The sequence below is a fragment of the Rhagoletis pomonella genome, unplaced genomic scaffold (assembly GCF_013731165.1).
Source record: "Rhagoletis pomonella isolate Grant_MI unplaced genomic scaffold, Rhpom_1.0 Rhpom_scaffold_00004, whole genome shotgun sequence".
Taxonomy (NCBI): Eukaryota; Metazoa; Arthropoda; class Insecta; order Diptera; family Tephritidae; genus Rhagoletis; species Rhagoletis pomonella.
In genome coordinates, this window is record NW_023458558.1 from 10,036,572 (window position 1) to 10,059,362 (window position 22,791).

The following is a 22,791-nucleotide window of genomic DNA, read 5'->3' on the forward strand; positions in this document are numbered from 1 at the left end:
AATTCTTCTAACCTGATTCTTCTCTTTGCTCATTCTTCAATTACTTCGCATCCTTTCTTGTGCTTTTTACGCTTGGCCAGTAATAAAATTAATAGTTCAGACAATGTCTCAACAGATGAATACTTTACGTGTTTCCTCTATGGCTTTTGATTTCTTCTTTTAAACTGTGTACAGTGGGTCTGGCTTACTAAAATTTAAAGCTAATATTCACGTGAGTGTGCATATGGAAATTATTACCGATGTAGAACATTTTTGACTAGTTTGGCTTTCGAGGCATTCGATTTTCTAAATGTTAGTTCAAAGGGTCAGACTTTTTTCTACATTTATTTAAGCTTTATGAGAAAATTTTTTACATATTCAAAAAATGCCGCGTGAATATTTTCTTGCGGCCGGGAGACTATTGTGCCCAAAGAAATATTTTGTCTTCAGGGACCCACGTACAGTAAAATTTAGCAAGAAATCTTTTCGAAAAAAATGTTAACCTCCAGCCTTCACCGCTAGACGTCGTTTAACCCTTACTTGAAGGAGTTAGTTGTAAACACTATACTGAGGTTTATAATAATATTTCATAATAATGCCTTTTAAGTAAAATTTTGCGAACAATTTTTGGAAAAAAAATTTAACCCTTAATCCCTTACCATTAGATGTCTTTTTAACCCTTACTTAAAGAAGTTAGTTGACAACAGCGTAATATTAATTATTTTTTCTTTTTATTTCTCAAAACCAGGTCTTTCAATATCTCGGCTTTTAAATAAATTGCTGCTTTAATTACACTGTGCTCTATTGATTTCACCAACGCGTTGCAACGTCTGCAGACGTCTCTTCGCACACACACACACACTTCCAAAAATGTACTTTGTAATATTCATCATACGCACCGGTGCACCTGCAATTTCACATTCCGTTAGGTATGTAAGATAAAAAGCGAGCGAACGTTCATCGGCATTTAAGCCAATATGATTTTAAAGCAACGCAATGTTGTCTGCGTCTGCCTGACTGTCGATCTGACGACTGGTTGTCGACAAAATTTTATAGTTGTCACTGCTTACTTGCCTGCTGTTGTTGCTGTTGTTGTTAGTATGCAGTCTCATGCACATTGTTGTCATTGTGGCGACAGAAAAAAGAAACGACAACGACAACTATGCTTGAGTGGGGTTTCGAAGCCTGTTTTCACTTACTCATTGCGCTTCAGACTTTCCCTTGCCTTTTGTCTGGATGTACGTACATATGTAGTATGTAGTATGTATGTATGTATGTACGTAAGTAAACCTGTCCGTCCATCTGACAGTTGCACTTCATCAACTGCTTGCAGCAGTGGGCGACATGACAATCATCACTAGCAGTACACACACACACACACACACACACACACACACATTCGTACTTGTCAACGTTGTCAGCAGCAAACGCTGGGTCATTCTCGCATTCGTTCACTCGGTTGTCTTGTAGTCACTCGCTTGGTTTGGCATTAATGCGAAAGTCTGCTGATGGATCCATTTGATGGCAGTTGAAACCAACGCACACAAGTCTATGACTAAATATACTTATGCACTGGCACTCGCAAGCAAGCAGTGGCTATTGAAACACATACATATGTACGCATATGTATGTAAGTACATTCACCAGCATAATGTCTTACATACTATTACCTCGCTAGCTACTGGTAGCTGCATTCGTAGACGTGTTTGCCCGCTCGAGGTGACGACGTGCGTCGAGTTGGGTGGGTGTTGTCACCTAGCCACAAAATGGCTATATACATAAATAGTAAGTTTGTGTGCATGTACGCATGTTGTATATGTATTTGTGACTCAAATGACAATGTGGCTGACTGAAAACGGTCAGTAGATTGTAAGGACTCTACAGACAATGGTTCGTAGTGCAAAATGGGCACTTGCCTCCGCCGGCCGCTGTTGGAAAATCACATAATGCCGACAAAGTCTATCAACAACAGATGAAGAAGGTAAGAGACTAGCGACATCTTAAGCTCGTTAATGTAAGCTTTTAATGAGTAAGTAGTCTTGAATGCCAAAAGCCGATAAGAAAGCATGTCACGCCAATTATTCAACAATATGATTTGCTTAAAGACGCTGTTTTTAAAGCTTATAAGGGGTGAAAACATATTTTTTTGCTGACGTCATTCTAACTGACTAAACAAAACAATGCGTGCCGAAAACAGCATTCAGACTACGTGCCACGCTTCGTGACTTCTTTTATAAAAGTGAAACTTCTTTAGCGGTGGTTGGTTGGTTGGGAGTAAATTGACGAATTTAACGGAAATTGCATACTGAAAATGGTGCAACGGAAATGGTGTTATCGATATAATAATAGATATTTTTATCGGTTTTGTTATCGATATTTTTATAGATTTTGTTACCGAAATTTTTTCGATATTGTTGTCGATTTTTCTATCGATATTTTCGGAACTTGTCAATATTTTTATCGATTTTATAATCGATATTTTTAACGATTTTGTTATCGATATTTTTTATCTATTTTGCTATCGAAATTTATTTCGATATTGCCATGGATTTCGCATCGATATTGTTATCAAATTTGAGATATATAAATTTATCGATTTTGTCATCGATATTGTTATTGATTTTGTTATCGATATTTTTATCGCATCTTTTAGCGGTTTTATTATCGACATCATCTGATAAAGCACCAGAGCAAGGAAGAAAGTATACCGCCCTGATGAGAGGATGACAGCCCCTATGAACTTCGCACGTGACAAATTTTCCCCGTTCTGCCTGAATCCTAATGACCTCGAATGATGCTTGATGATTGAACGAATCCAACCTACCTGCATAGAATCTACTCTAAGACTAAGAGCAGAATTGCACACGCTAGATATCAGATGGTTTTATCATAGGTCGCTTATTGACTGCAAAAGTGCCCAAGTGCCAAAAATGCATAAATAATTAATAAGAAAATGAAGATTTTAAGCTTCACAGACGATTGTAACCAATTTAAGAAATATATAGTATTGGCCAATAAAATAGCACCCCCATTTCTAGGTGATATTGTTTGCCCCTCATGTTTATTTATTTATTTTTAAGAATTTTCAATTATAGTACAGTTCATTCTCCAACAAAAATTCATATAAACCAAAGTTTAATGGCCATATTCATAAAATATCAAATAGGTTTAAAGAGCTCTATAAAGTGACAATTTTATACAGATTTTCGATTTATAAAGTAGTTAAAATGTTCTTTATTTTTTATGAATTTGGGTATAGAACTTTTTAAAACACTACATAAAAATGCTAAAAATTTTCACCCAAATTTTAAACTTTTTTCTCAGAAGTGCTATAATTTTTTTCATTCAATTTTAGTCTAATAATGTGCAAGTTTCCAGTGGCTAAAAATCACTGTTGATTTTTTAGATTTTTTTGTCGCATTCGCTTCCATATAACGAATAAACACAATTTGTTTTTATATGGAAGAAACCTTTCATCCTATAACGAAGTTATACCCCAGAAACAAATAAAAACCATTTTTTTTCGAAAGTTATAAAAAACTGTTATTGCCTGGCCTCATTTTAAAGCAGATATTTATGTCTATAAAGAACAGGGGTATAAAAAACGCGAAAAATTAAAAATTAATCAAACTGTAAAAGCAAAAATTTTGGCTCACTTTTTTACGCAACACCTTCAACTGTTCTATTTAAAATTAAATTAGTTTTTAATTTGAATCTAATATGGAGGCTGACAGAAAAAAATAATTTTTCACTTAAATTGCTTTCGTAAAACCGGCAATAAATGAAGTTATGTTGAATAATTTAATTTGATTTAAATTTATTCTTAATTTACAACTAGTTTCAAGAAGGCAGTTTGAGTGAAAAATAATTTTTTTTGGAATGTATAATAAAAACTGATACAGGTGAAATTTTTTTTCCACCAAAAAAATTTTGAAATTTGGGTGAAACTGGCAGTTAGAGTTTAAAAATTTTTTTTTTCTGTTAAACAATTTATATATTTTTAAAAACCTTTTCTCTGACAATTTCAGGATTATTCATGATAAGGGAGAGGTGTTGTATAAAAAAATTAGCCAAAAATGTATAAGTTTTTTTTTTTAATTTTCCAAATTCTGTAGGTAGTTTAATTTTCCGAATTTATTTTAAATAAATTTTTATATAACTTCAAATATCACTTTTCGAACTCGACCAGAACCATTTCTGTGACCTTTTGTGAGTTTTTGAGATATTGCAAAATTCGGGGAAACTGTGAAATTTTGAACTTTCTTTTGTTTTTTTTTCTACCGAAATTACAAATTACAAATCAAAAATGGTCGATTTGACATCAATTGACCCATATGAATATATGTACATATGCATGCGTAATTACTGTACATATATTTAACCCTTTGTATATACAAACATACATATGTACAGTGATTTCGTAAAATCCGTGCTTCAATTTCGCTCTTATTTCAATTTCCGTTGTAAGTCGTTGGCTATTGTGCAATTGCCTTAATTAAACCGAAAAAATTTATCAATGCGTGTGTATGTGTAAAATATGCCGCTAAGTACTGTAGGGGAAAAACTTCGCATTTATTAAGAACAACGCATTGTCCAGCAGGCAGAGCAATGGCACGCAATATTTGGCGCGTCAACATTCAAGAATAGCTTGGGGGTATGTAAATGACGAGTAAATATACTTTCATTCAAACGTAAGCAGTAATGAGAAAGCAAGTAGGCGACAGTGAAATTGCGTGAAATTAAAATGTAAATGACGACTCCTACCTGCGGGAAAACAAAAAAAAAGATGACTCCTGGACTAATGAGTGCTGCCACTTTCTTATTGCTGTGTAAAATCAGAAATTTCTGTTTCATTGGCGAACAATAAAATTGCTGCAATATGCTATAGACATTCTCATATTTGTTGGCTTTACTTGACTTTAGCTAATTGCATTATGGCGCAACAAAGTCGCTTACCTTTCAATGTGTGCTTCCGTTTCCGGTTAGAGGTGGTTAACGATGGCTTTGATGGCGCAACTGAAGTACATAAACCATTGTTTACAACACGTTTCAATAAAGCAAAGGCGGCAAGCTAAAGCAAACAATAAGCGCCAGCAAGGCAGTTGAGCAGTACTAAGTACATATGTATGTACATATGTATGTATGAAAAGCTGTGCTATTTATGTGGTTTTTCAAAGCGCCACTCAAGCGGAAATGAGAAAATAAGCGCGCGATGGATGGGGAAGAAAGTTCAGCTCGTTTGCCAGTTAATGCAACAATGTGGCAAATGTAATTAAATTTGCTTTCTTTGTTTATGTGTAAAGCAGCCGATGGCCTCTTGTATTAGATGCGCTTTAATTACATTTATTAAGATTTTGTACGAAAGCAATAATGAACTTTCATGTCATTGTGGGAAACCGATGAAGTTAGTGAATTTTGTACAAACGTATTTTTATTGGCAGTTAAAAAATGAAAAAAAAATAATAATAATTAAATATTTGGCGCGAATAAATTTTCTAATTTATGCTGTAGTGGTCATTAGACATACCGAGTAACTGCAAAGTAGTCGAATTCGCTGGTTAGACACATTCTTTCAGAGTGGTTACAAAATTTTTTAAAAGCTTTGTAATTTTTTTTTAAGTTAAGAATTTCTTCAAAATCCTGGGTTTTAATAAGCACTGAAACCAATTTATTAATTTTAGAGAGTAATCTACCGACCATTATAAAAAAGAAAAGCAAGAAAGGTAACTAAATTAATGAATCTTACATTTTTACACATGAATTTCATCTGGGATTTTTTTTTTAACAAAAATGTGGGTAATGGAGGGATTTTTTCCGATTTTCGGTGGTAATTTAGAGAATGTCTAGCATAACTGACGTCGCGAATTCTGACAGGGTAGCCACTTGAGCTTATTTTTAGGTACCAAAAAGCCTACCAAATCAGTTTCCAAACTAACAAATATTTTTTCATCATTAAGACGAGATTTTATTGAAATTACGGGTTTTCGAGCAGCACAAATCCGCAATAGGTATAAATTAAAATAGCAAATTATGATTTCTTAATTATATATTCACATAATATTTTACGGAAAATCTCAAGTTTTGAAATTACACCGATACCGTTTTCCCAAATGAGGTAATTTTCCCACGATATTTTAATTTTTATAAAAAAAATGCAAACTTTAACAAAAAAAAATTTTCCTGAGATATTTTAATTTTTATAAAAAAATAATTCATACTTTAAAAAAAAAACTCAAAAAAGTAAAAAATTTTTTGTAATTTATTTTTCATTTGTACGAAAGCCTGTTCCTTTGCCAAAAAATCAAGCTAATAACGATGAAAATCGATTGACAAATAATCAACTTGTAAATTGTGAAATGAAAAAGTGCAATAATTTTGGAATGAAATAGAAGCAGAAAATAATGTTATTCATACGCCATATCGTACCTGGCCGTACTCTTACAAACTGGTACTACATGGCGTATGAGTAGCATTTTCCATGATAAAGTTTGATTTTTTCTCCATTCACAATGCATACTCAAAATTAAAAAAAAACTTTGGGAAAATGACCTATGACCCAAAATTAAGTTTACGTGTCTCGGCGTTCCTTACAGTGTAATTACTCGCATTTCAAATAAATAAAACTTTTTGGAGTTTAATTTTATCCAAAAAGGTTAGAACAACTATAATTACTTTGAAAAAAATTAAATGTAATATTTTTATGAACTAACAAAACTTATCTTGCCGTGGGATACGAACCCACAACCACGCGGCTCGGTTAATCCGTATTGCTGCTGTCTCATCAGGGGAAAATTTTGACCAGATCAACTGCTGCGATAATCCGCATAAACGTTGCTGTCTGTGGTTGATTCTACTGATAGGGTATGAAGACGAAGGGTGTACATTAGGATGTGCCAAAAATGCATGTGTAGAAGTAAAGTCGCAATTTTAATGCCGCCACCGCCTAGAATTGTTTTATACCGGAAAATATACCCATATTAATTTTATATTGGAAAAAACAACTTGTGGTAGAAATGGTATAAAATTCTTGAAATCCAATACCTATTTTTCGATCGGAAAACTCTGTTGCTCTCCAACGATTCCCAATGATAATACCTAATTGTTTCTGTAACCATTCTTTCATGGTAAATATATTTTATAGGCCCGCCAAAACCCCCAGAAAATGCAATGGTTGGGGGGGGGGGGGGGGGGCAATAAAAAATCTTTAGTATTTAAAACCAATTAAATTAACAATTGGATATCAAAATTGCAAGTCTCCTGAACAGAAACAGAGTTCTCCGATTGAAAAAATATTGATTTTCAAGAATTCTATACCATTTCTACGTAAATTAGTTTTTTCCACTTTCAAAGCACTCCCTAAATACTAAAAAAATAGGGGTGGCCGCATTAAAATTCCGACTTTATTGTTTTTAGACCACTCTAATGTACATACATAGAAAACTATTTCTGGTAATAAAAATAATATTTATTTTTCTCCTCCTGGCTTACGAATGTAAAACGCCAAAAACCAATCATAGCTAAATGTCTGCAAACATTATTTCGAGTTCTCTTAAATTCCTAGAACTCTTGTTCTCGACGCTCCTACGCATGCATCTAAATATGCATAGTATATATGTATGTACGTGTGTGTGTGTGTGCAGCAAGTCGGTATGCGCGAATTGATGCGTATGGGATGCACTTTAATTAACTATTTGGGGAATTTTGTTAGATTACCAATTTGCGAAATGAGTTGCAGCTCATCTTGCCACAAAAACTGGCACACGCACACACATACACTCAAACACATATGTATGTACGCACGAACGCATTACAATCAGTATAGCGAAGTTTCTTGTAGAAACCGTTTATAAGTGAGTGGGTTAGTGCGTCTGAGAGGTTCGTAAGTTCGCAAGGATTTCGCACGCATCTAATTATAAGGATGCAAACTTAAGTGCATACATGCATACAAATGTGCTTACTTACGCAAGCTGCTGCTGCTGCTGTTGCATTCGCGCCTATGTTTATGCTTGCCTTAATGCGCACGAATAAGCACAAACACTTGCAAGTGACACTCGCAAACGTCGACGCTTAGACGCACTGCAGCTTACCACCAAAGGCGCGCTCTACATATGTATGCGTAAACCTGTGCGCATACATACATATGTACACTGATGTGTGCATTAGCTCAAGGCAGTTGTCAAAGTTTAGGCAGCCAAGTTGATTGCTTATGGCACACACACACACACACACACACACACGAATATGAAAGCAAGCGCCTTTTTTATGCAAACTGAAAATTAGTTACGTAGTTTGTTGAAAAAAATAAAAATAAATATAGATAGTGAGTGCACGACACGTGTGCATATTTCGGCGCAGATGGACTGCAGTGATATAAATAAATTTATTAACCTACTTGGCAATTGACTTGACATTCTGCGGTGCTGCGCTTTCTATTTTGTTTTTTTTTGGGTCTTACAAGTCCATTGCCGCACTGCATTGCTTGGTAGAGAAGTGAGTGGCAAATGTTGATTTATCATAGAAAAGTATGCCGATCCAGTTTGAGTAACCGCCAGTAAGTATTTGTTAGTGTAAATTTTATTGTGCGCAACCAAAAAAAAAAAAAAAGTTGGAATATTACATGAAGAGAAATTGAGGCAACAAACTCTTTGCAAAGTTTCACAAATCAGATAAACTTGCGCCAAGTGTTTTGCACACATTTCATTTCGCTCAACTACACTTTATGCAACATACTTGTGGTTTGTTTTCTTTTCGCTTAATTTTATTTGTTGCCTGCATTTCAATTGTTTTGTCTTAACTGCGTTGTACATACAAAAGTTGCTTCCCTCGGCCGGCTTGTGTAAGCGCTGTAGGTGTCAGGGGGGTGGCAGCCGAAACCGGAACCGCAGCCGTTACGTTTCATTTGTTGGCAAGTAAATATGAAAAGTTGCCGCAGTAAAATATGAAAAGTTATATGCATCCCGCCACAGCCTTCTCCGCCGCTGGCACATACTGGCACAGCACTGCAATTTCGTTGTTGCACTTTGTGCGCTGCCGCTAGAAATTCTCATTTATCTACTTTTTCAATTTCATCTCCCTACATTCCTACATACATATGTATGTGTGTGTGTGTGTGTGTGTACTCGCATATTGCCAGTTTCTTTTGGTTTTTAATTTCCCATCACAAATTGAGTTCAAGTTCGCGCGGCGCAAATCAAATTATATAATATGTTTTACTTTGCAGTCAACACGAAAAGATAAGTTTTATGAAGATGTCTTAAAAGAGCGCATCTGATGCTGCAACTTTAATTCGTTATTATCTCATTGGGTTTTTTTTTACCACTTCTAAGAAGTCATTTTTGGTAGGCATTTTCATAAATTCCGAAGCGATAACGATGGATGAAGGGAAGAGAGGTGTGCTGCGCCATGGTTTACTTTGAGCAAGGTGAAGCTAATGTAGCCCTGATTCAGGAGTCGTAGCTCAAAAACCAGGAGTTATCAGAGATCAGGACGTCTAATTTTAACCTAATGGCGTAAAACTATAGGTAGACCCGGGTCTTGCAGGAACATCACCTATAAGCATTTATTTTGTTAAACATCGGTCGTTAGTTTGGTTTGTGATGTTGAAAAGCTATAGCAAACATCTATTTAGGACTTATCGTCACCAGATACAAAAAAAGGTGCGAAAGCAAAGTTGACCGCGAAAAAAGACGCATACAAAATTTCGGCGAAGAAAGGCTCTTCGGACCGGTTGTTCAATATCCCAGTTAAGCATCATTATCGACGTTTTCGTGATTGATAAAGCAGACGTTTTATTTAACCGGAGCTTCTACCTCCGATTTGTTATTATTGAACAACCGATCCTGCACGTAGTTAAGGGCGGAGTGAGAAGCGTAAAATTATTTTCGCGGTCAACTATGTTCGCCGGTGTAAAACATGCAACAACGGTATAGACAGCTTGTGTTCGCTTAGTGGGGCCTTGGGCAAAGTAGACTCGAACTAGTAGTATGCAAATTGATTTTTTCGTTATTCGCATCAGGGAAATTCGTTAGAAATCTTTGAACTGGTCAGTATATGCATCAGCTAGTGGCATTTAATAAACTAGTCAGGCTTTGGATCAGCTTACACCAACTAAAACGCTATAATGTTTATTGAGTAGCTTGATTTCTTACTTCTGGGTATTCAAATATTTACATAATCGGGATTCCGTAGCCTGGAGCCTGGTTACTGCTCCGACCAACATCAATTTTTTCTCCTAAATGATTGCGGTCAACCCTCGGTAGACATTAACAGATCCCCGATTGCATATCTGGCAAAAAAACCATCTGCTTTTCTTTGGAGCCTTTTAACGTCCATTCATATATGTGACATCAAAAATATGAGGAAAGGTTTTGCCAAATACTTATCAAAATGTGTGGCCCAAATGTTTCTGAACTTTTTTTACTAGATATTTATAAGCACATACTGGCAGTTTTATTATTCCATTTTCACATTGTGCAGTAAGAACTTCAAAATTCATTTTTTTATATAAGTATGTACGTATGCATTTCATTCGGTATCACGAGTTAAGTAATTTTCCTCGTTTTTGAATCTTTTGTTTTCTTTAATTGTGATGCCACCATGGCCACTTTATACTGATATTATAACCCCGCCATTCACTGCTCTGCTGGCAATGCTGTTTTCACGCCATTACACCGCATAGCCGCCGGCGCCATGACAATTGACATTCGATTGACCAGATGACAGGGCTGTGTGGTGACAACTGATGACTGCCGGCGTTTACACATTGTTGCTCCAGCATATTTACATACTTATATATACAAATCGTGCGTTTAAAGCACAAAACTGCGTAAGTGAGGTTGCATAAACTATTTTGTAGGGAGTAAAAGCACTCATATTTCAAAATGGTTCTATTTTTTATAAAGCAATCGCATTTCTGGCTAGTATATTGCAGGACGAATGGATAAGGATTGAGCCAAGAGCTTGTGTGAGCAAATCCAATTTTAAGCAGCAAATGTCAGTTACGCGGTTTTGCAGAATGACGATACGCGGTTTTGTACTTTAAACGAGGATATGTATTAAGAGATGAATTGAGAATGCAGTACTAGTTCTGAACTGGTGCGCTTCTAGTACATTTAGACCCAGTACTGATTCGCGATAAATCTCTTTTGCATGCTAACAACTGGCGAGTTTAACATGGCGATGTTCTAGGAAGTGTCATTTGCCCTCCGCTGCATCCCTTTTTCGATAGTTCCGAACTAGTCCTAAATTCTATAGCTAGTTCTAAAATCGACAGACGTTTACATACGTTTACATACCTTTGGCTGTAGCTGAGTTTGCAGAGGTGCTTGCTATTATTGGTTAGATTCCAGAAGGCCACTAGATGTTAAACTGTTAACACAAATTTTCAAATACTGTAGAATTGAAAAAGACTAAATTACTTTCAGCATAGGGACGAAAGGGTATTGAAAATGTCACCTTTGAATTTCCTTGAAAATTTGCAATATTTATTTTAAAGACCAGTATATACACCACACCAAAAAAATGAAATCCCTGGTCGTCCTTGCGAACCAAATTTTTTATTTTTATTTTTTGCTCTAAGTATTTTCTTTTATTCAGTACCTTTATTGTTATTCTACATTACTCGGAATTTTTTTAATAATTTTATAATTTTTTATATCTTTGAAATCTCAAAGTCCTTTTAAAAAAATCCCAAGGTCAGCACGGTGTTATACGTTTACATATATGTATATGTACATATGTATAAACAAATAAACGGTTGTTTCGTTGTAGGAATTTTTTTTTTTATTTTTTTTGAGACGAGATATTCATAATTTAAAATCTCTCTATCACTTTGAAGTACATAAACATTTGAATCGAAAATCTACTTCGATATCGCTCTTTAATTGTTTATAAACACATCTCACATCCTTTTTGTTGGCTTGCGAAGTTAATTAGGCCCGAGGTGTCAGTCGATGATTTTATTACTGCCACTTCATCGTTTTATTGCAACAATGACAAATAGGCCAATGGCAAGGGAAGTGTCGGTGGCATCAACATCAATACCAGCAGTGGACAGCCTTGAGCAAAAAAAGTGCAACAAAAGCGTTTATATATAAATATATCAATGTATATAGTAAAGTCTCGTCGCTTTACAGTGCTTCGTGTAGAATAATACTTGTGCCCAAAAAAGCTACTGACTCAAATAATGGATTTGACTACCAGTTTGATCACATGGAAAAAAATTTTCGTTAGATTTCACTGGGTTTTATGGAAACATAAACACTTCCACTGGGAGAAATATGACAGCCAGAGTAGCCTAACTGACATTTCAAGGCAATATTTTTAGAGAAAACTAACAAGAAACTAGTGAAATTAAAACGCACAAAATAGAATATCAAAAACCTAAAAATTTATATCAAATTTTAGTCAGAGTTATAAGCAATCCGATTGCCATGTTTCATCTAAATCTGTGCAGGTTTTTAATTTGCACAAATCTTCTTAAATCTCTTTCGTCTCACATTGTGATGCACACGTATTTCAATAAACTGATAAACTAAGTCTAATTTGATAGTTTAAACACGTGGCAACACTCCTACATAAAGTTCAGAATCCATGTGGATTGATTCCCATGTTTTAATAATTCGTTTAAGCTGAATTTATCTCTTTATATCTTGTGCATAAATTAACTAAATTCGATGTTTCAAGCAGGTAGCCATCCTATTGCAAATATTTTCAAACTATTACTTTCTGGGACCCCCTTCGTTTGGCACCCATATGGTGATATACATATATTTCTCTTCCCTAATTCACTTTATTCAAATAGAAATTGATTTTTTAAACAGGTGGCAATCCTCCTATAGTTAAGTTTAGAAACAAAGCTTTTCAAAACAATTTCGACTGATACCCATTTTGTAGTAATTAGTTTACCTTTTTAAATATTTTGAACTTTATTTTTTAAAAGGTGGCAGCTCTGTAAAACCATATTCCGTATCTACAGCCCAAGCGTTTTAATTTTACACGTCACTTGAAAATCGAATGAACTGTTCGGGTCTGGTGGCATTGATAATTAAATAACTTGACTTTAATTGCTTAACAGGTGGCAACTCTTTTTAAAAAAGTAAAACCTTATTGCACATATACAGCCCAAGACCTTTTAATTTGAGACCTCAATTTCGAAATTCGAATGAACGGTGCAGACCTGATGACCTGGACAAAAAAATCTCCTCGCGTGTTATATATATAGATGACTGCTTTCGAGTATGCTTTACAATTGACGAAGATATGTAGTAAGAATAAATATTCCCTCCAAAAAATTTGAGGACAAAGTGGTCTACTGGGACGTAGTTATGCCGGCCTGGACCAATTCAAAAATAAAAAAAAAAACTGATATATGTGTTGAACACCACCTCTTCGTGACCCATCGGCAATTTTAGTAGGTTGCCGATTGTGAATATTATTAAAGCAAATTTTAAGAAAATGTATTTTAAATAATAGAACATAATATTTAAACTTAAAAAGCACATTAAAAATTATAAAATATTCGGTTTATACAAAATTTTTTGAAGTTCAGTCCATGGTCCAAACGGAGTAGTTGTCTAGGTGGTCCCATGTTATGCAGCGTTGGACCAGAGGTGGTCAGATGCAAGCGAGTCCTAATCGCCAAAATGACGTAAGTGTAAGTGCAACTTTTTCAATTGAAGGTCATTTTTTTCTACCGATTTGCTCACCATACCTCCTCCTTGGCTTTTGTTTGCTCAACTGTGGACATAGTACTTATTTTCACACTTTTCAATGACCTAAATACAAATGTTACGCAGAAGCGTTTCTTAGCCAAGCCACTGCAAATATTTAAATATTTACTCTCTTCGCATTAAATTTTCTGCGGTTTTCGCCACTTACTATTGCAATAAGATTAGAATAGATACTTTTGCTGACATACTACTTTCACTAATACATACACACTTAAAGATAAATAAATATTGTCTATGGCAAGTGCCGTAAAGATGATAGAATGTATTTCTTGACCAAAGACAGAGGGTAAAAAAAAAATAAATCAAATGCTTTTGAAAGCAGTAATTGTAGAAAGGGTTTACCGAAACTGAAATTTCGCTTCATACGCTTACTACTTATGTATATACATACGTATGAATATTAGACCGTACCAGCATACAAGTAAACAAAACAAAGTCTTGCGTAAACCCCTGAGTACAAAGCATTTTTGCAAGGCAATTAAAAAACATTTTTTTCCCCCTAACAATTTTTTTTTTTTTTTAAATAGTTCTACTGGAATAGTCGAAATACTCCCTTAGCAGAAAATTAATGATTTCGGTCGAGTTTTAATTTACTGACATTAGGGTGGTACGTTGGGTTAATAAGAATGGACATCTGTTGGGTATGTACTAGATCGGGGTACTCATGGTCAATGACAAGAATATAGATACATCATACTTAAAGATCCGATTGCAAATGTTGAATATATGACGAACAATTTTAAAAAGGCGACCCCTACAATGGTCTCATGGGTGTACGGCAAAAATTTTTTTTTTTTGTTTCTGGTACGGTCTAATGTGCATGAAACCACATTGATTGTTTTTTAGCTATTAAATTGTTGTTAAATTAAATACAGCACACACTTACTTCGATTTCTGTTTCGAGATTGTTTGCATCTTATTCTTTGCGTGTGCTAGATTTGCTAACCGCAGGCAAGTCTATTTGCCAGTGACATTTGGAACTTAGCAGCTGGTTGTTGAGTTGGGTTAATGTGGGTGTAGCAAATGCAACCCAGCGCTCTGTAGGGGGTATTTAAAAAGAAAAAAAGCTAATTACAAATGCTATGCAAAAATTTTACTTAGACAGAAAAAGACCTTTCCTGGTTCCCACTTTATGTAATTGAGGTCATGCGATTACAAAAACAATGTCATTCATTAAACTCAAAATGTAAAGCAGATATAATCCTCGCAATTCAGGCATGGCCTCTGAAGAAATTTTATTTTCGTGGGATTTTTGAGAAAGAAGTCAGTCGACCGCGTTATAGGCAAAACTTATCCCATCTGCCCGAGAGGAAGGCAAAAGCCATACATAACCTCGTTGCCTTCAAACCTTTCATGCCCAGGGACCCACCATAGCGTAACTCTATTATGGGCTCCTAGGTTATTCAGAAGAGTTTTACAACTGTCCAGAAGCCTTGATGTCGTTCTAAATGGGGCTAAGGCCCTAAGTGCTGCCTGACTATCCGACATAATATTTATTCTGGCCCCGTTTGTCCTTTTCCGAAGGCATTCTCGAATACAGACTTCGATAGCGAAGACTTCCGCCTGGAATATGGTTGGGTATGAGCCCATTGGCAGACTTTTCTGGAACCTTTCATCCATCGGTATACCATACTTGGGACCCCTTGGCAATCATAGATATCACCGCTTTACAGAAGTCCCTTTCTGGAATTCTGACCTTGTAGGGCTTGTCAAAGGATAATTTCGGTAGCATGATATCTGATATCGGAATCATCCAGAAAAGGCTACAGAACCTCCAAGTGACCCAAAGATCATCACTCTTCATGCTGATTACATTGGGCAGCCGTAGGGCGCTCCAGCAGGCCTCCTTTTCTATCAGAATAGATAATTATACCGAGGGCATCCGTTGGATAGGTGCGAATAGCTCCTGTGATGGCCACACAGATCAAGCGGTGTAGCTGAATGAAAGATCGGCTATTTTATGAGATAGGACATTTTCGAACCGGCTACCGAGATAGGTTTGTCTTCCACTCAGTCGTCGTTATGCTCACTTGAAATATTTTTCTGTACGCTGGGTGCTCAGTTGCTTTAACTTAATTTTGTGTGACCACTTTTGAAAAGGATAGCTCATGTGTGTGGCATTTGGCATTTAGCCAGCTGCAAACACAATTCATTTTTAAGGGATGCGGAATGTTAGTTAGTTTGCCCTAGAGTGCAACTGTCACCTAGTCAAATAGTTAAGCTCAGTTATAATTTTTTGCTATTTTTTTCAGTTGTTGAAAGTGACAATTTACTTAAAAAGACACAAAAACTTATCTAAAAGACTGCAATAGCTGTATTACCTAGAACAAACATACATAGATATGTATGTAGGATGCCCTAGGCAACTCACCAAAAAGTGCGCAGATAAACAAACGAAGCCATTGAGGGGTTTAAACTTAGTTTAGTTAAAACTTCAGGATTATAATGGAATTATTATTTCAAATTTCTTAAACATAAGGTAAATTATCTTCTTAACATATTTGCATGTTTTTTCTAACCGCCCCTTTTCGGCAAGCAGAAAGTACTCAACGCGCTTTATTCGCCAGCAGATATATATAAGTAAGCAAACTAAGCAAGGGTTGCATTTAAGCCTTAAAGGCAATTTCCTAAGTAAGTCAAATACACGCCTTCCTATAAATGTACATATGCCATGCAATTGACAGTTCTCCGCCTTTGCTGTCACTTTGCATACATACATACGCGTATGCTGGTACAAACATACTTACAGGCGCACTAGCTTATTAACGCCACACTTGCAGGCGTTACCAGTTGCTGTACTGCAAATTCACTTTCAACCAATATGAATACAGATATTATTTATTTTAAAAGTTTTTTCTCATTACAGTTTCGCTCAGAGTTCAAACGTTTATGTACTCAACAAAGGCAATTTAGCGAATGAATGGATTAAGTGACTGACTGACTCAAGTGAAGTTAAGGGTTGAACTCTAATATTGCTAAACTGTAGTGTCAAGTTTTCAAACTTGCAAGGCAAAACACTCTGTATACATACATATATATTTGTATATAAATATAAGATGTGGATTTTTTGGTTCAGGGTGAAAAAATTGTCGGTAGGAATGTAAACAAATTTACTAAGAGAAGTGTCTAAAATAACTCACGGAAAAGGGAAGCACTTGGCGCAGAGTTATCAAAAAAGACCGCAGACTTTCTTTTATAAATAAAGCACAACAACAACTGTCGAGATGATTTTTTTTTATTTCATATTGTTTTTTAGTCTATGGCATTTATTGATGAAACATAATTTCCGTTAAGTGCTCATCACTTGAAAAAAGTTAAACCACTTGTAATGCCATATAGCACGTCTTGTGGGCTTGGTCGAGTAATGAAAAACTACATAGTTGAAATTTCAAATATGTTTACCCTAAAAATCTTGACCAATGGTCAAAAACAGTTTTTCGGAGGTAACATTTTTTTTTTCCTTATAATTTCAACACTTCTGAACCAATTTTAAATTTGTCACTGGAAAGAGAATACAAGTGCGCTCATAAAGGTATACCGGATTTCGGAATAAAAAGATATTCAAAATAATAATTTTTACAGATTTCAATATTGTATAATGAGTTTTTAACAAATTGCTTCATTTAACCAGGTTTGAGATGGAGCGGTGGCAATATAATTTTTTCCGGTGGTATCAGTGGTATCATGAGTGCCCGTTTTCCCCTCGTCGAGGCTACTCTTTTTTTTCGTATCTATTCACCGCTCGTCTATCCCACTCGCAAAAATAAATATGGTACTTAGTATCCTCCTTGCATTCCCATTTAAATTGGTAAAACCTTTAAATCACTGACCACTTGCCATACCCAATGTTTGTAAGTATTTGTTCCATTACAGTGTAGGACTCTTTCATATCAGTATTTAGAAGAATATTTAAATGAAATCATTTGATACTTCATACTTTTCATTATTTACGTTTGTTTGAGCCACCAATGAAAATTTCCACTCCTCTGGTACATAAATAATTGTGACCCCAGAGAGCAAGCAGTTGCGGTACATCGAACACCGGCTTCTAGTTTTTCCGGTCATCGTTGCAGCTATGAGTAATTTTAAAAATTTTTTTCTACTATATTCCACCACTTCAACCTGGAAGCCAGCATCTCGGTGCAATAATTACTTTGGAACGGATTTTCATCACCCTTGTCAATTGTGGTTCAGAGACAAACCGGTCTCGGCGTTGTGCCATATTAAGTGTAATTTTTTGTTCGAGCGAAGCATCAAAAATCAAAAGCAATCTGTTTGAAACCTCTAAATAGTCCATCTGGTTTTGCATATGTCTCTCATATCCTTGATAAGCTTTCCGCAACCTATCAGAAACTTTAGATGGGAGAAAGGCAGTTCTTAGCGCGATGCACGGACTGGTCTAACACCTCGTCTACTGCATCCTATTAGATCTCGGTGACCTCTCGGAAAATCTGTAATCTTTGTGTCATGCGCATTAAAAAATTCAGTTATCACTGAGATCTAACCTTGGAGTCCTCAAAATCGAGGAATGGTGCCCGTTGCCCCACCGTCGCATTACACATTTGGAGAAAACATTGCCGCTGTCGTGGCAAGTGTGCAAGAGATCCGAGTTAGTGAATTCTTGGGCATGCAAAACAACTCAGTATTTCATAGACTTCAAATTAGCTGATTTCGGATCCGTACAAAATCAAACAAGCCCAGGTTTCAGGAGCTCAAAGTTATTGGCTTTATAAATTCAATTAAAGCCCTTCGCTCAAATTTTGCCCGATGTATGCAGCAGAGACATTGAAATTTTTACCACTACATGTATAACTCAGATATAATTTCTGTTCCAGTTAATAATCACACTCTGATTTCATATTCCCTACTGGGCTATATCCTTATGGCATACCGACTGACTTGGCAAAGTTATTGTGAATCATTTCTGATTTTTTTTTATTTGATTTATGCCTCATTTCCGGCAGCCATATGCCTTTGGATGTACCCACGCTCACCACCACCCTTCTTCATATGAAACATTAACGCATATATATGTATATACCAGGGATGTTGCGAATATTTGCATTCACATTCGTTCTGCGAACGATTCGCATAATTTTACACATTCGCATTCACATCAAATGATACGAATGGGCAAAGAGTCCACTCTAATATTATTGAAATAGCTTTAAGTGTGTCTAACCAGGGTGCCGACAATAACTGGCTTTTAGCTTCAGGCGCTAAACGGTAAAGTAGTATATCAAGCAACATTGAAGGGCCCCGGCCTTATATTCGTATACAAAAAAAATTAGATATTTTTTTTTTTAATATGATATGTCCCTTTTGAGCTTTGCCTGCTAGATTAAAACACCGTATAGATTAAGCACTCGTTCGGTGTTCAAGTAATTCACAAAATTTTTAAGTAATGAAAATGATTACTTAAACTCATTATAGCTTGTTTAATGTGATTAATAATATTCGCATTCGCATTCGCATTCGCACATTCGCATTCCGAAAATTCGCATTCGCATTCGCATTCGCATCCGCATACGCATTCCCATTCGCATTCGCAATCCGAAAATTCGCATTCGCATTCGCGAATGTGAAAAATATGACATTCGAAATATCCCTAGTATATACATATATACATACATATGCATTAAAATACGCACACATTTTTAACCGACTTTCAAAGTAACAGTTCATACTCGCACAAGTATGTATGTTTCACATTTCGCGCGGCAAAAGTCTGCGCACTTGGCACTTGAAGTATTGTTCGGGCAGGAAGTGACAAAACGCTCGAGCAGCAGCAGTAGCAGCAGTGAGAACTTTTGTATGCAATAAATAAATGTATCTCTGCTGAACGCAGGTAGAACAAATGCGTGCTGGAGCTAAAATAGATTCAAATATGCATATGCAGGCGAGAATGAGCATGCCTTTTTATATAAGCGCGCGTGTGTGTGTGTGTGTGTGTGTGTAGGTATGTATGTTTGAGCACATTTATGCAATTATAACTTTTGTCGTTAGTAGTTTTCGGCGGCGACAGCTTAAAAGCGTAAATTGCTGCAATGAACTAAAAACAGCGCGGCGGAGGACGGAGGGCGGAGGGCGGCGAGCGAGTGAGCTAAGGCAAGGCAGCGAGGTCGAGAGATGCTTAGTGTGCAAGAGCCTTCCACTTGCTGTCTCTCCAAGGATAATGAGCGTGGCTTAATGGCATCCACATGCACTTTTACACATACGCATACATGGCTAGATAATTACGGTTTACATATGTACGTATGTATGTGCTTATAGGAATGCTCTTATGCACTTGGTTGTGTGTGTGTGTGTGTGTGTGTATTGCAAGTGCATTTTGTTGCAGTAGTTGTGCGCATGTTTTATTAAATTAAGCGAGATTAAGTTGCTTCTCCACTTTAGCTCAGTTCCACGCCAATTCCGCCAACTCCCAATTCCGCTCAAAGCTCAAAGTAAAAGTGCCAACTGCCATTTGCCGTAGCGCTGCAGCAGTACGAGGTGTGTACAACTACTTTATACATACATATGTATTTATGTATGTATGTAGATGCTGTGCACATTTGTAGTTCGTACTTATTTTATTTTATTATTTTTTCACATTAAAAGGAAATTAAATTAGTTGGAAAGTAGCTTGTATAAGCGCTTCCAAAGCGCCAGCGAAATTCATACTTTATGCTTTCCAGCTCGAATTCACTCTTCACTGCCTCTCGTCGTGTGAAAATTTTTAAGCATACTTTTTCATTAATTTTAAATGCTACACAATTCTAATGAAAAGAGCCATAGTATAATTAATTTTTTGACATATTTCATTTGACATGAAAAGGGTTTTATATAATGTACGATATTGACTTCAAAGTTTTATGTATGTAGAAACACTTTGTCAGTTCATTTAGAGAATAAGCTACCTGTCACATTTTCATATTACTGAGGGAATTAAATTTTAATCACAATTTGCATATTAGTACAATTTAATCACTTATGAGTTTTTTGTAATAGAAAATTGTAGCACTTTAGCTTTGGATAAAAAATTTATAGATAACTAGCTGGACTCAGTTGCGCGACGCTTCGCCACGCGCTTTGAGAATAGGATGTATCTATAAATGTCCACGAGGGATGAGAGATCTAAGATTTCAGCAACACATTTTTAAATTTTTCGTTCTGCTTTTATTATATATACTTTATCAGTAATAATAATTAACTGAATTACAAATGCATAGCTCATATCAAAACAAAGTCCCATTGATTTTTCCAGATTTAATTCTGCTGTGTGTAACCGCGGACTGACTATCGATTAATTATTCACTTGTTTATGCAACAATAAAACAAAGAAAGCATTGCTGAGCGCACACAGCGATAGGGCATAACGGTAAAAAGTAACAAATGTCGTAAGTCGTAAAGTTTTTAAAGGCTTAATAAATGTTTGGAGGACTTGAAACCACACCCAGCTATTTTTTAACGGTGTGAAATTTCATAATACGAATTTTATTATGCCGAATCCCTTAAATACATATATATAAACCAAAAACGATTTGCGTAATTGTTAACGGTAAACAGCCAATCAACAGCTCAGCTAAATTTGCGCTCCAATGAACAATCAGCTATAATACATTTAGTTGAAGGTATGTATATGTATACAATGTGTACATAGTATGTGAATAACAACACAACAACACTATACCGTAAACTTAAATAAATAGTTTTAATTAATTAGCAATCAAAACACTCAATTCTCTATGCGGGTTGCAGGAGCAATAATAGGCAGCTTGCCGCCACAACTCGCAGTAAATAAAAGCCACTGATGTCTTTTAAACAGAGTACTCGTATATAAATATTTGTTCCCTAATTAGTTGTTGATAATTGTGCATTAGTTTAGTTGAGTTTTTGCAATAATAGATCAAAGAGATGTTAGTGGTAGGCAAGAAAGATTGTCTCTCAACATTTTACCTCAAAACTAAAATGGAAAAGTAACAAACTTTTTGAACTTCGTGTTATGAATACTTGTATGTAATTAGAACTTATGAATTTCAGAAAGAAAAAAATGTGCTACTGAACTTTCCTTTTTCCCTCTTACCCATATTGTTAGCGAACGCGCGTGGCGTTTAAATTGAAGTTAACATTTTAAACAGCTGGCAACAATCTCCAAAAATCTATAAACATTCCAAATGTTAGTCAGAGTTATAAGCGATCCGTGTACAAATTTCATTTAAATCCATCCAGCCGTTTCTGAGTGAAGAGTAGTCTCGCATGTTTCAGTTTCTCTAATTTCAAATCACCCTTTACTGATAAAAAAGTTTTATCTACAATAAATAAAACATCATTTGACATCTACAGGCCAAGGAAAATAATTGACGAATTAAGTTGAATTTCAAATATGTGGCAAGCCTTGTGAATATGACGGCAAGTAAAACCTTGGCGAACCCTTTTTCAACTATTTAATACTCACGTTTTAATAATTCATTTAACTTCATTAATAATTAGAGCATAACATTTTAGGTTGGTGGCAGCTCTCTTAAAATACATACCTCAAAAAAAATTCTAAACTTTCACACTAAAGATTTTTTGCCACTCTTTTATTTGACACCAATAATTTAACATTTCATACATACATGCACATAATTTAATTACATTAGTTTTTTAAAATAGGTCGCAAGCCTTTTCAAAATATTTTCATGCATATACCAAGCCCCTGACTATAGTCCGAAAATTAAGCCTTTCAAAACCTATTTCGATGATACCCATCTTTAAGTTATTCATTTAACTTATTTAATAATTTGAATTACCTTTTTGAGCAGGTGGCAACCCTTTTAAGACACTATAAATTATCTTAATATTCAAACTAAAGATTTTTTAGCACACTTGTTTTTGCGCCTATATTTTTGTATTTTAGGGTTCAATTAAATTCAACTTTTCGAACAGGTGGCAACCCTCATCTAAGTATTTTCAAAATAAGACCTTTTTAAAAATATTTTTTTTAGAATTTTGCTACATATCTTAATTACGTAATTGTGCCTGTTTAAATTTAATTTGATTTTTTAAACAGGTGGTAACCCTATATGCGGTTAGGAAATAAAGCCTCTATTTTGTTAAT